Raw genomic sequence first — 11,865 nt, 5'->3', positions numbered from 1 at the left:
AAGTAGATAATTGTAATTAATTTTCAAATCAATGGTTACTGTAATTGCTCTTTTCATTGATGATTAATCTAACTATGGGTTTTTTAGCCTTGCAACAATATTCATATTTCACTTATTTGTATTCGATTTTTATAATTATTGAATCTTTTATATGAGTGAAATAAATGTATAATTATTTAAATGGGTGTTCATGTTTGTTTTATTATAGTATCAATCATGGTTAATATTACTCGTTTGCGAAAGCGACGTTTAAATGAGATAAATCCACCAAGTCCCGATCACTCTCATCATGCTGAGCAAATGCAACCAACCAACTCCCAGTCTCCCAACCATTTGCAATTGCAAACACAGTCCCAATCTCAGGCCAATTCCAAAACCCGTACCCATTTGCAATAGCAGACATAGTCCCAACATAATTCCTAACAACATGAAGATGAAGATAAAGATGAAGATGAGGATGTTCGTGTTATGGGTATGTATAGAAATGATATAGCAAGAAACATCTTACTATGTTTCATATTGTAATGTGGTTAAACTGTATTACATCTTTTGATATATTTTTTTTATTGTTATTTTGACTAGATGAATCTGGGACTGTTAGGCATCGAGGTCCTACATTATTGGCCGATGTGTGGAACTTACCTTCTGGTGAGAAGATTATTATAGATTGGAATAATGAAGGATAACCTATTGAACGAGAGGGAGGCTTACTAGGTCAGTTCTTAGGAACTATAGCTAGGAAGGGGTCATTATGCCCTGTAAATTTCAATGATTGGAGAAAAATGCCAAACATTTATAAAGAATACATGCTGGAGTCTGTGCAGGTATTAAAATATTAAAGCCCTTTTAACAAATGATTATATTACTTTTGCTAAGACAAAAATTAGTTTTATGCAATAAGGACCTAATATGATTATGATGTTATAATCTATGCAGTCTAAGTTTGACTTGGGAAAAAAAGATCGTTCAAAATGGATTCTTACCTCAATAAATTCAAAGTGGAGAAACTGAAAAAGTGATTTAAAGGCCCGTAATTTTGATGGTAACAAGTCTCAAGAAGAGCTCTTTAGAAATGTACCAGATACCATGAATGCCGACCAATGGGCTAGCCTTGTGCAGTTTTGGTACTCAGAAGAAGGGAAGGTAATACTCTTTACTGCTTGTGATTATATATTTTCTATACATATACCATCGCTTTGTTGCAACTTTTCCCTCATTGCAGAATACTTGTTTATAACATTAAGGAATCTATTTTATAGCACTTTCTGAAAAGGAAGACTTTATTAACCTTCATTTACTAGCTAATCATGTTTGTTAGGAAAAGCTATTTTTGGACATTCATGATGTTTATCTTCTCTCTAAACTGATATGTTTATCTTTCTTTTTTTTCTTTTTTTTTCTCTCTCTCTTGGAGAGGTGGGGCTATGCATAAACCTTATACAAACAAAGATTACAATCTTAGGTGGGGGGACTGTTGTAGCTAATGCAGCATTCTTTCCGCAAACATTAAGCACTTTAATGTTAAAAAAAATAAAAATAATGTGGTTTGGTTTGCCCATGTGCACTAAAGAAAGCAAGTTCTTGAATGCCATTACCTGAATTTGGAGGAAGACTGTAGGCAAGTGTGCTAACTATTGGAGTCTACAGAGGAGGGTAATAATGATTGGAGTCTCCAGAGGCATAGTTAATAAAGTTCGATCACCAATCAAAGGGGGAAAAAATAAGGAGTAAAAAAATAAGGAGTAATATTTTTTTCTCTAATTTTCACAAGAGATGAAAAGAGATATTAATGTTATTTTTAATAATCTCCTGATTACTCGATGTTTTTGTTTATAGAAACGTAGCTCAACAAACAAGGAAGATCGTAAGAAACAAGGTGTACCCCACTCTACAGGTCAAAAAAGCTTTGCAAGAATTCGCCATGAGAAGTTAATTCTTGAAAGGATTACGACTAAAAAATTATGATTTTATATATTCATTTTCATTTTAGTATTAATTCTAAATTATGATACTTTTAATGTTACAACAGTTGATGGAAACTGGGGTGGAGCTAGACCGTGCTGGTTTATATGTAATTACTCATGAACATAGTGACGGACGTCCTGTAGATGACATTGCACGAGATATTATTGTATGTTTTTAATATTTTTGATAATGCCTTTCAAATATATTCACATTTATTTGAAACACAATAAATATATATATTTGTATGTGAATTGTAGGACAAGATCCAGCAAAAAAAATCACAACTTAATACCTCCCAAAACACTGGTAAGAGTAATACTTGGGATGGTGATCTCTTTTTTGAAGTGGTGGGAGAAGATAGACTAGGACGTGTTCGTGGGTTAGGATTGGGTGTCACAACTTCTTCGTCTTCTCGTCACTCTGGAGAAATCAGGACAAGCTCTGAGCAGGATAGGAGAAGTGATAATGAACAATTACTTTTATTGCAAAATAAAGTTGGTGTGATGGAAACCCAAATCAGTAAGCTATTATCAACCGTTCAAGAACTACGCCTGGAATATCACATGGCAGATCTTGCAAGCGATCCATTACGACTAGAGGGACAGGTATATAAATATTTTAAGTTGCACATTAAAGAACTTTTATTATCTCAGTCTTAAGAGTTTCTTTTATTTCAGAGATTTTTTTTGTTGTCTATTATAATTTATTAGTCATTATTGTTGGACCCAACTTCAAGCACTGCCAATCCAAACCCTTCAAGTTTTTTCTAACCATCCATGGACCAGTTCAGCACAATGAGAATCGCATACAAAAAACTAAGCTGAATAATTAAACTTCAGAGATTATGGGTCAAAAATGGGTAACAGTTGATATATTGTAGTCAGTGGGTGTGCTTTAAAATATAGGTAAACGTCAGCGGGTGGCGTTGATAATTTTCCTTTTTATTTTTAACTGTTATTTACTTTGAGAATAATCATTTGTTATCTATATTTGTGTGATAGGTACTTAATCCCTATAGTGGTCACGATGAGTCAACACTACAAGGGAATCACTCTTCTGTAGCGAGTCGTAATGCTTCTTCATCTCAACAAGGTAAACTGATATACAATTTATGGTTTAGTCATCTGTATTTATTAAATGATTGTAACTGTTAATTTTATGGGAAAATATCATCCCTCTCCCCTCTAAGTTTGCCTAATATCAATCCAGTACCCAAGTTTTCAAAAATATCTTCCCCCTCCCCTACTTTATAAAGTTACTATCAACCGTACCCTAAGTATGTAACGCTATTAAAAAAAACCTGTGTAAAGACAAAATTACCCTTTACCAAAAAAAAAAAAGACAGCATATGTCTTTCTCCCTTGCTTATGAAAAGACTAGATTAACCTTTTATGTAGAGTTAAAAGGCAAAAGCCTTTCTTCTCCCTTGCAACAGCCAAATCGAGAGATAGAAGAAGGGGAAGAAAGAAGAGAAGCCGAGAGACAGAAGAAGGGGGAGAAATAAGACGACCTTTCTTTCTCCATTGACGATCTGCTGCAACCTTTCTCCGCCATTGACAATCTGCTGCAACCTTTCTCTACCATTGACGATCTGCTGCAACCTTCCTTCGCCGATCTGCACTTTCATACTATGATATGCACAAAGAAGCAGTCAATCAAAGATATAAGTGTATGCAACAAAGAAGTTGATGCCATAGAAATCATACAAGATTAATGGAAGGTTCTTGATCCTTTCCCTTTCCCCTTTCCCTTCCTTTTCTGGTAACCGAAATAACTTAAAATATTAAGAAATGGTATTTCATGCTCATTTTCCACTTGATTAATGGAAGGGTCTTGATCCTTTGAGAAATGACACGTGGAAAATTAGGCTATTTTTATAAATACATACCTACATTTGCTAGTTGATAATGATCTTAATTAGAGTATTAACTCTATGGACTTTGTATATGAAGTTATGAAATATGGCTATTGAACTGTCAAGGATTTTGCAGCTTCTGCAGACCAAACAGTAGAAGAAGCACAGAGAGAGAGAGTTTTTCCATGAACCACACACTAGAATACTGAAAAGACACTGATGTAAATTGTAATGGAGATGCAGGGAATATATCAGAAAAGAGTAATCATTTATCTTCACTATTTACAAGAACAGAAGCACTGAAAGAAAAAAAAAAGTGAAATAGTACAGGGGAATCTGTTATTGTAAACAAGAGAGAGCAGAGCAACAAGCACAGGAGGAGGAGTGAAAAGAATACACATAAACCAACTGAGCTCGAATATGAACTACAGTCCTTAAGCTACAAGCTGGTTCCTCAAAACCTCTCCCACCCACACACACAAAAAAAAAGAACTGTGAGACTCCTGGGAGTATCTGTAAGGCATACATCCCTCTGGTAATCTCTCCTCTACCACCACAACCACAACTCATCATTAACCCTCATCAGATGATGATCGATGATGAAGGGCTAGGCTTGCTTCTGCAAATCTTTTGAATTGATAAACGTACCATGGAAACCGTAGGGTACCCTATAAGGTAGCTTAACTGAAGCTTCAAGCTCCCAATTCATGGCAATTATGATCACAACCTCTGACTTTGACGTCTTCTCATCATGCATGAATGCTACTATCTGATATTGTGATCCATATACTACAACTAAAAATTTAACAGCACCTTAGATTGCTCCACAAGTCGATAAAACCGAAACTAAACTAGAATCATAGCTGCTGCTGCTGCTATGATAGTGGTGTCGGCGTTGCTGCTGCTATGATGGTGGTGCCGGTGCTACTGCTGCTGCTATTATGGTGGTGTTGGCATTGCTGCCGGAAGAAGACGAAGAAGAAGAGAATCTGCGGTGATGGTGGTGCTGGCTGAAGAAGACAAAAAAGAAGAAACGCGAGAAGCAGAGGAAGAAGAAGAAACGGGACAAGCAGTTAGAGACAAGAAAAAGGTGGGGACCAGTTCGTTTGTTTCGTCTACTTTGTTTATTTCTTCATTTTTGGGTTGCAGGTATGAAAAGGGCTTTGGCTTTTGGGGAAAAACGATGAAATGGGTTTTGATTTTGAGAGAAAAAAGATTAAAAAAAAAAAGGCCTTTTGCTTTTGGGGGGAAAAACGATGAAAAAGGGGATTTTGGGATTGGAGGGGTAAAAATGAAATTAAAATAACTTAAGGGTAATTTGGGATTTTAGATAAATTAGACCTGTGCACATCATCAATTAATGGTCGTTTTTAACGGTTAGGGTATGGTTGATAGTAATTTTATAAAATAGGGGAGGGGGAAGATATTTTTGAAAACTTGGGTACTGGATTGATATTAGGCAAACTTAGAGGGGAGGGGGATGATATTTTCCCTAATTTTATTAATATTAATTACAAAAAAAATCCAACAAACTCAAAATTTAGTCAATCAAGGAGGTGGTAAGACAATTGCAGAGTTCCCTAAAAGTATAAAGCTTGGGAGGTACAGACCCAGTCAAGATCCGAACAAGGAGCATTCAACTACTAGTCAAGTCTAGTATTTTTTTTTTTGGACAAACAATATGAATTATTGGAGTTGAGTTTTATAGGATAAGATTGTTAATTTATAAGGTATTTTTAATTTAAGTGATTCAGATGATGAACATGATTTTAATTTTAGATGTATTTTGAATTTATGTGATTGGGATGATAAACAAGATTTATGCATTTATATGTATTTGGGATGATAAGTAGTTGTTATCTATTTTGTATTGAATGGATTATGTGGATGCAAGAAATAGGTGTATGTATGTATATATATATATGCAGCTAATATCCGTAGCACAACAATCTGCAACTAGAAAATCGCAGTCACAAATTTTTAGCCACAAAATTCCGCAGCTAAAATCTACAGTTATAAATTTACTACAGGAAAATCCACAGCTAAATATCTGCATCTATAACTTTACTGTGGAAAAATCCGCATCAAAATATCCACAATTATAGATTTGCAATGGAAATATCCGCAGCTAGAAAATTACAGCTATATTTGCTGCGAAAACATTCGCAACTACAAATCCACAACTATAGATTTGTTGTGGAATAATCTGCATAAAAAAATCCGTAGCTATAGATTTATTGTGGAAAAATTTACATCTAAGAAATCCGCAGCTATAGACTTGCTGTGGAAAAGTCCGTACCTAAAACTCCGCAGCTATAGATTTGTTGTGGAAAAATCTGCATCTAAACAATCTGCAGCTATAGACTTGCTACGGACAAATCCGCATCTAAACCTCCGCAGTTATAGACTTGTTGCGGAAAAGTCTGCATCTAAACATGTATAGCTACGGAAAAATCCGCATCTAAAAAATCTGTAGCTATAGACTTGCTACAAAAAAGTCCGCATCTAAAACTCCGCAGCTATAGACTTGCTGCGGAAAAGTCCGCATCTAAACATCTGCAGCGATAGACTTGCTGTGGAAAAGTCCGCAGCTATAGGCTATTGCTGCGGATTGTTTGACTTTTTACTGCCGAAAAAAATGCAATTATAAGCCCTTTTTGTTGTAGTGACCCTATAAAATCCAATAAACTTCCCAATAACATTCAGATACCACAAGATTTATGGGGTCAAATATGACAATAACATACCACAGATTGCCATTCAGGATTAAAACCACGAAATCCGCTTTCTATATCTGCTCAAGTTCCTCTGAAACCTCCCTAGGTAAGATTATCAGATAGTACAGGTACAGGTACAGGTACAAATAGTAAGAGTCCCCATTAAATCCTCCAAACCAGCAATAACCTGCAAAAGTTAGAAAGCGTAAATAAACAGACACCACCTAAATCTTAGAAGATAGAGTTCACACATAAATGCCTACTATCAAACATCAAGCGCAAAGATCGTGATTCTATAGACTTGAGATAAATGTAAAAACAGAATAACTTGAAAAGATTGCAAGTTTAAAGCTCACAATATCAAATTTTAAAAGGTTAAAATTTTGCCAACTTATAATATTTTTGCATCAAGGAAGACCATGTGAATGGGTGAATTGTTGGTATAGAAACCATCTCAGGCTAATTATAGTAGCCTTCCCTTGGGGTTTTTCCTCCCCAATTGAGGCTCTACCCCAAGGTTCACTCTATTGCTGTCCTCTATAATTTAACCTTTCTTATTCTTATTTGAGATTCCTGAATTGGTGATCCCTCTGAGGACTATCATAAAGTGAGAACGATGAGCAACTTAGGTTGTTTTTAAATTACCATAAAAGTATCCAGTTCAAGAAAACAAAAACTGCCACAGTATGCTCACCCCTCCCCCACCCCCCCCCCCCCCCAAAAAAAAATAGAAGTCATTTACAACTTCAACTTAAATGAATTAAATTTGCATTTCGAAATAGAGAACAAATCCTATACAAAGAGTATCATATTTCTGAAATAGGAAATTAAGGGGGAGAGAGGCTGATAGAAAGGAAAGGTTAAGGGGGGGGGGGGGGAGAGAGAGAGAGATATGAGAGATGAGAATTATTGCAGGGAGAGAGATGAGAGAAATACCCGCATATACTCCGGCTTATCATAAAAAATGGCTATTGCAGGTGGATGAGATAGGGTTTAGGAAGATGATAGGGATCAAAGAGATTACTGAGAGAGAATAATGGGTGAAGTGCATACCAGTTCTAAAGGCACTCTTGTTTCTGCTTGCAGGGAATATAATCGTGGACGACATTGAATAATGTCACTATGGAGAAGACCATGGACGGACAGAGAATAGAAACTCTTCACTAAGAGGGTCTAGGGTAGAAAGTCGAGGGTCTGAGAAGGCATGAGTAAATTATTTGAGTACAAAAATAAATAAATAATAACCATACCAATTCTGCTTGTGAAACCCTTTGCCCTTTAGCCTGCAAAACTCCAAAATCATGCCCCAAAGGACTTGCTCCCTTATAACTGTGTAGGTACAGTGAATGAAAAAGAACATTTTAGTTACAATATCTAAAAAATTGACTATCTGTTGAAACCCTCAATAATCATGATTCTTCTTCAATTCAAAGAAAGAGAAAGATAACAAAAGCACCATTAGGTTTTTATTTTATTTAAAGTAACAGAAGGTATGGAGAGACGATAGATATATTATATATGTAGACAAATGAATGAATGTACTGTACCTCTTCTTGTCAAAATCCTACGAAAAATGGCACTGAGGTTTTCAATCATAGTACTTCGTCGGGTTCTTATGGAAAGAAACCTTTCTAATGGCGAAAAGAGAGTGAGAAATGCAAGGAAGCCGCTGTGCAGCGAGGAAAAGAACTACAAAAGAAGACCAGCTTAACCAATGGGTTAAGATGAAATAAAAGGAAAGAGTTGTAATAACAATTTAATTATCTTTTCAAACAAAGTGCCAAACAGTCATTTTTATTATCTTTTTGGTGGGTTTTTTTTAATTTATTTATTATTATTCTTTTTTTTTTTTTTGGGGGGGGGGGGGGGGAGGAAATGGAGCAATTTCAGACTGTTGCAGCAATGCAATTTCAGGAAGGCTCCCTCTGATTGCAAGGGAAATAAAGGGGAGGGAAGAGAAGTGAAATTCAATTAAAACTAAATTGAAAACTTTCGTAATCATTACTTGACATGACTGTAACTAACTCCAAAACATTCTAAATCTGGTTATTAAATGTTACTATTGCAATCAAATACATTAGATTTAAGAAGGAAAACAAAGATTCTGTTCAATAAATTTGTACTATATTTAGTCAGAGTTTAAGGTTATTACATAATAGAAACATAGGTAACTATATTAGTATATTTTCAGATCAGGAAACATGATTCTTTGCTTCTTATCCTTCTCAACAGCCTCTCTGCAAATTCTCACAGAAAAAAAAGGGGGAAAAATAAATAAAAGCCTCTTTGCAGATAGATGTCTTCGTATACTTATACACCTTCTCTATAGATAAATGGAACACAAGTTCCTCCTGCTGATTTTGATTCTTATGGATTTGGATGGCTCAATAATGGGAACCCACCACCTGAAAATGAATTTTGCAAAGCTTTTAAGTCAGCTGCAGAGCTGAATAAATGGATCGTTGTAGCCGAAGTAGGTAAGCTATCTGATCAAGTAAGCTTATAATTTCCAATTTTGATGTTTACAGATCTTCATAATCTAATTCTCCGAAAAAAAAATTGCAGCTTCTGCAGTTGTGAGTACTTTAGCGATTGTTGCGATAGTATATGCCATCATCAATTGCTTGAACAGGGCAGGTAATTATGGAGGACCAGCATACGCTCGCCTTGAAATGGGTCAAAGAGACCCAATTCCTTCACCATCCACCTCCAAATTAGTCACAAAGGCAACCACCACCAATGAAGCTTTCAATGTAATTCTGAATTCACAAGTAGAAGTAGCAACTGTGGAGAGGTTTCTAAATGATTTGGCAAAGGAAAAACCCATCAGATTTTCACCCTCACAGTTGGCTGATTACTCCACAATATTGGGTTCGGGTGGATTCGATGTAGTCTACAGAGGAGAACTCCCAAATGGAGTTCCACTGGCCATTAAACATCTCACAGGGAATTTAAGCAAGCTAATTGAAGAACAGTTCATGGCAGAAATAAGCACAATTGGAAGAACATACCATGTGAATTTGGGCAGACTCTATGGATTTTGCTTCGATCTGACGGTGCAAGCACTTGTGTATGAGTACATGGAGAATGGTTCCCTTGACAGTTTCTTGTTTGGGGAGAACAGGGGGACAATGAAGTGGGAGAAGCTACAAGAGATTGCAATTGGGACAGCAAAAGGGATTGCCTACTTGCAAGAGGAATGTCAACAGAGAATAATTCACTATGATATAAAAGCAGGTAATGTTCTTCTTGATTCAAAACTATGCCCTAAAGTTGCAGATTTTGGATTGGCAAAGCTTTGTAATAGGGATAGTACTCATGTAACCATAGCAGGTTTTAGAGGGACACCAGGGTATGCTGCACCTGAGGTATGGAGGTCAGTCGCAGTAACCCATAAATGTCATGTATATAGCTTTGGTATGCTTTTATTTGAGATTGTGGGTAGGAGAAGAAACCTCAACCCTAATGTAAGTGAGTCTGAGGAATGGCTCCCAAGATGGACTTGGGAAAAGTATGAGAAAGGGGAGCTAATGGAATTTTTGGGGGATTGAAGAAGAAGAAGATAAAGGAAAAGCAGAGAGATTTTCTTTGGTAGCCTTGTGGTGTGTTCAGCACTCCCCTGAGGCAAGACCTCTTATGAGCACTGTGGTGAAGATGTTAGAGGGAGGGGTTGAAATTGTTCCCCCTCCAAACCCATTTAAGTATCTGGTTTCTGTTCGTGTGGATCCAGCCATTCCATCAACTGAAAGCAATGGAGACTCGAATTCTCCATCATCAAGTAAGCCAAAAGATATCTCATCAACTGGAAGCAATGGAGACTTGAATTCTCCACCATCAAGTGAACCAATAGGGAAATCCTCTATTACATTCTATCATACCCCAATTAAGAGGACGATGGAGATAGAGCTGGCTAAGTAGTCCAATAGGAAAATTGAACTGTTGCAATTTTGCATTTAAAAAGAGTTTACTTCTCTGTTTAGGAGTTCTCTCTCTCTCTCTCTCTCTCTCTCTATAGTTTTCTTATTCTTTTATGTATGTGGTATATCAAGTGGTTTAGCAAATCATCCATTTCTGAAACTGAAGATATCAATCGATAAATTCTAAGTGTCAAAAGTGTGTGTGCGTGTGTGTGTGTGTGTGTGTGTGTGAGAGAGAGAGAGAGAGAGAGAGAGAGAGAGAGAGAGAGAGAAGAATACAATTTCGCTGTCGAATAACCCGAGATATATATATATACCTGCAAGCAAGCATCGTTTCTCATTGATGAAAACAGGGTTTACAAGGCTCCTATTGTCCCACTTTTTTTTTGGTTGAAAATAGGTAACTCAGACAATAGAAATGTTTTACAGTATGAGATGTCCTTAAAAACTGGTTTTCGAGATCATGTGATCAGGTATTTTATCTTTAAATAGAAACAAATGATAGATAAAGCAACAGAAAAAAAAAATTCAGTTTCAAGTTGAGGGATTCTCACTTCTTGCTTAAGAACTGCCCCATTCGAGCTTCCCATCGACCACATTTATGCAGTGTCACGCCTCTGTATTTTGAGCTCCCCTAGAGAATCCGGTGCTCTGGCGGCAAAGTATGTGCACAAATTCTTCCTTAGTCAGGTTCTTCATCTGAAAAGCAAGCAATAGAACAAACGAATTTAAGTTCACAATGACAATTTGTATCTGCACAACACTCTCTAAGCAATTGTCTACCCCAATTCCCCACTCCACCTGTTTCAGATCTTCATCATAATCACTGAGATTAAAATTGATGTCTGCATCAACACCCTGGAACTTAATAGCAGCTCGACCATATGCCCTGGAAACAGAAAACACAGATTTATATCAGCCAGAAAAAGAACAAAACATTAAGGTATATCAATCTCAAAGAACAATCCAATCAGTAGAAACACATAACTTACTGAAACTGCATAAATCGGTTTTCTAAGAGTTGGAAGCTACACTTACCTAGCAGCAGCGTTTAGCCCCAAAGATTGGAGAATTGGCTTGTTGAATTCATCAGATGCATGTAAAGGCTGAAAAGCATATCAAGATCTTACCAATTTCTTCTCATCAATACCAGCTCCTTCCAATTTTTGCAATGTAATATTAGTTTTACTTCCTTCGCCCTCTGGCAAAAGACTCAAAGACATTGTATTTTCTCCATGTTGTTAACAACTCTCAGAGCCTTAAGTCATCCATCCTTTCAAAGGAAAACAACAGTTTTTGTGTAGCTGAAGAATAGATAAATACGTGGATATGAGGTCTATCTCTTCTCATCAAGAAGAGAAGACTGAAGCGTGATTCGAAGTGCTGCACATGTTACACCTGCACCCCAAAT

General features: G+C 36.5%; 1 pseudogene; it reads left to right on the top strand.

Annotated features, from left to right (window-relative positions):
• The first annotated feature begins 427 nt into the window (after nucleotides 1-427).
• LOC122665516 lies at nucleotides 428-10,455 on the top strand (annotated as a pseudogene).
• Nucleotides 10,456-11,865: the final 1,410 nt, after the last annotated feature.

Source organism: Telopea speciosissima, chromosome 6, assembly GCF_018873765.1.
Source record: "Telopea speciosissima isolate NSW1024214 ecotype Mountain lineage chromosome 6, Tspe_v1, whole genome shotgun sequence".
Taxonomy (NCBI): Eukaryota; Viridiplantae; Streptophyta; class Magnoliopsida; order Proteales; family Proteaceae; genus Telopea; species Telopea speciosissima.
Note: the sequence above shows the minus strand (reverse complement) of the source record. Positions and strands in the feature narration are given on the sequence as shown.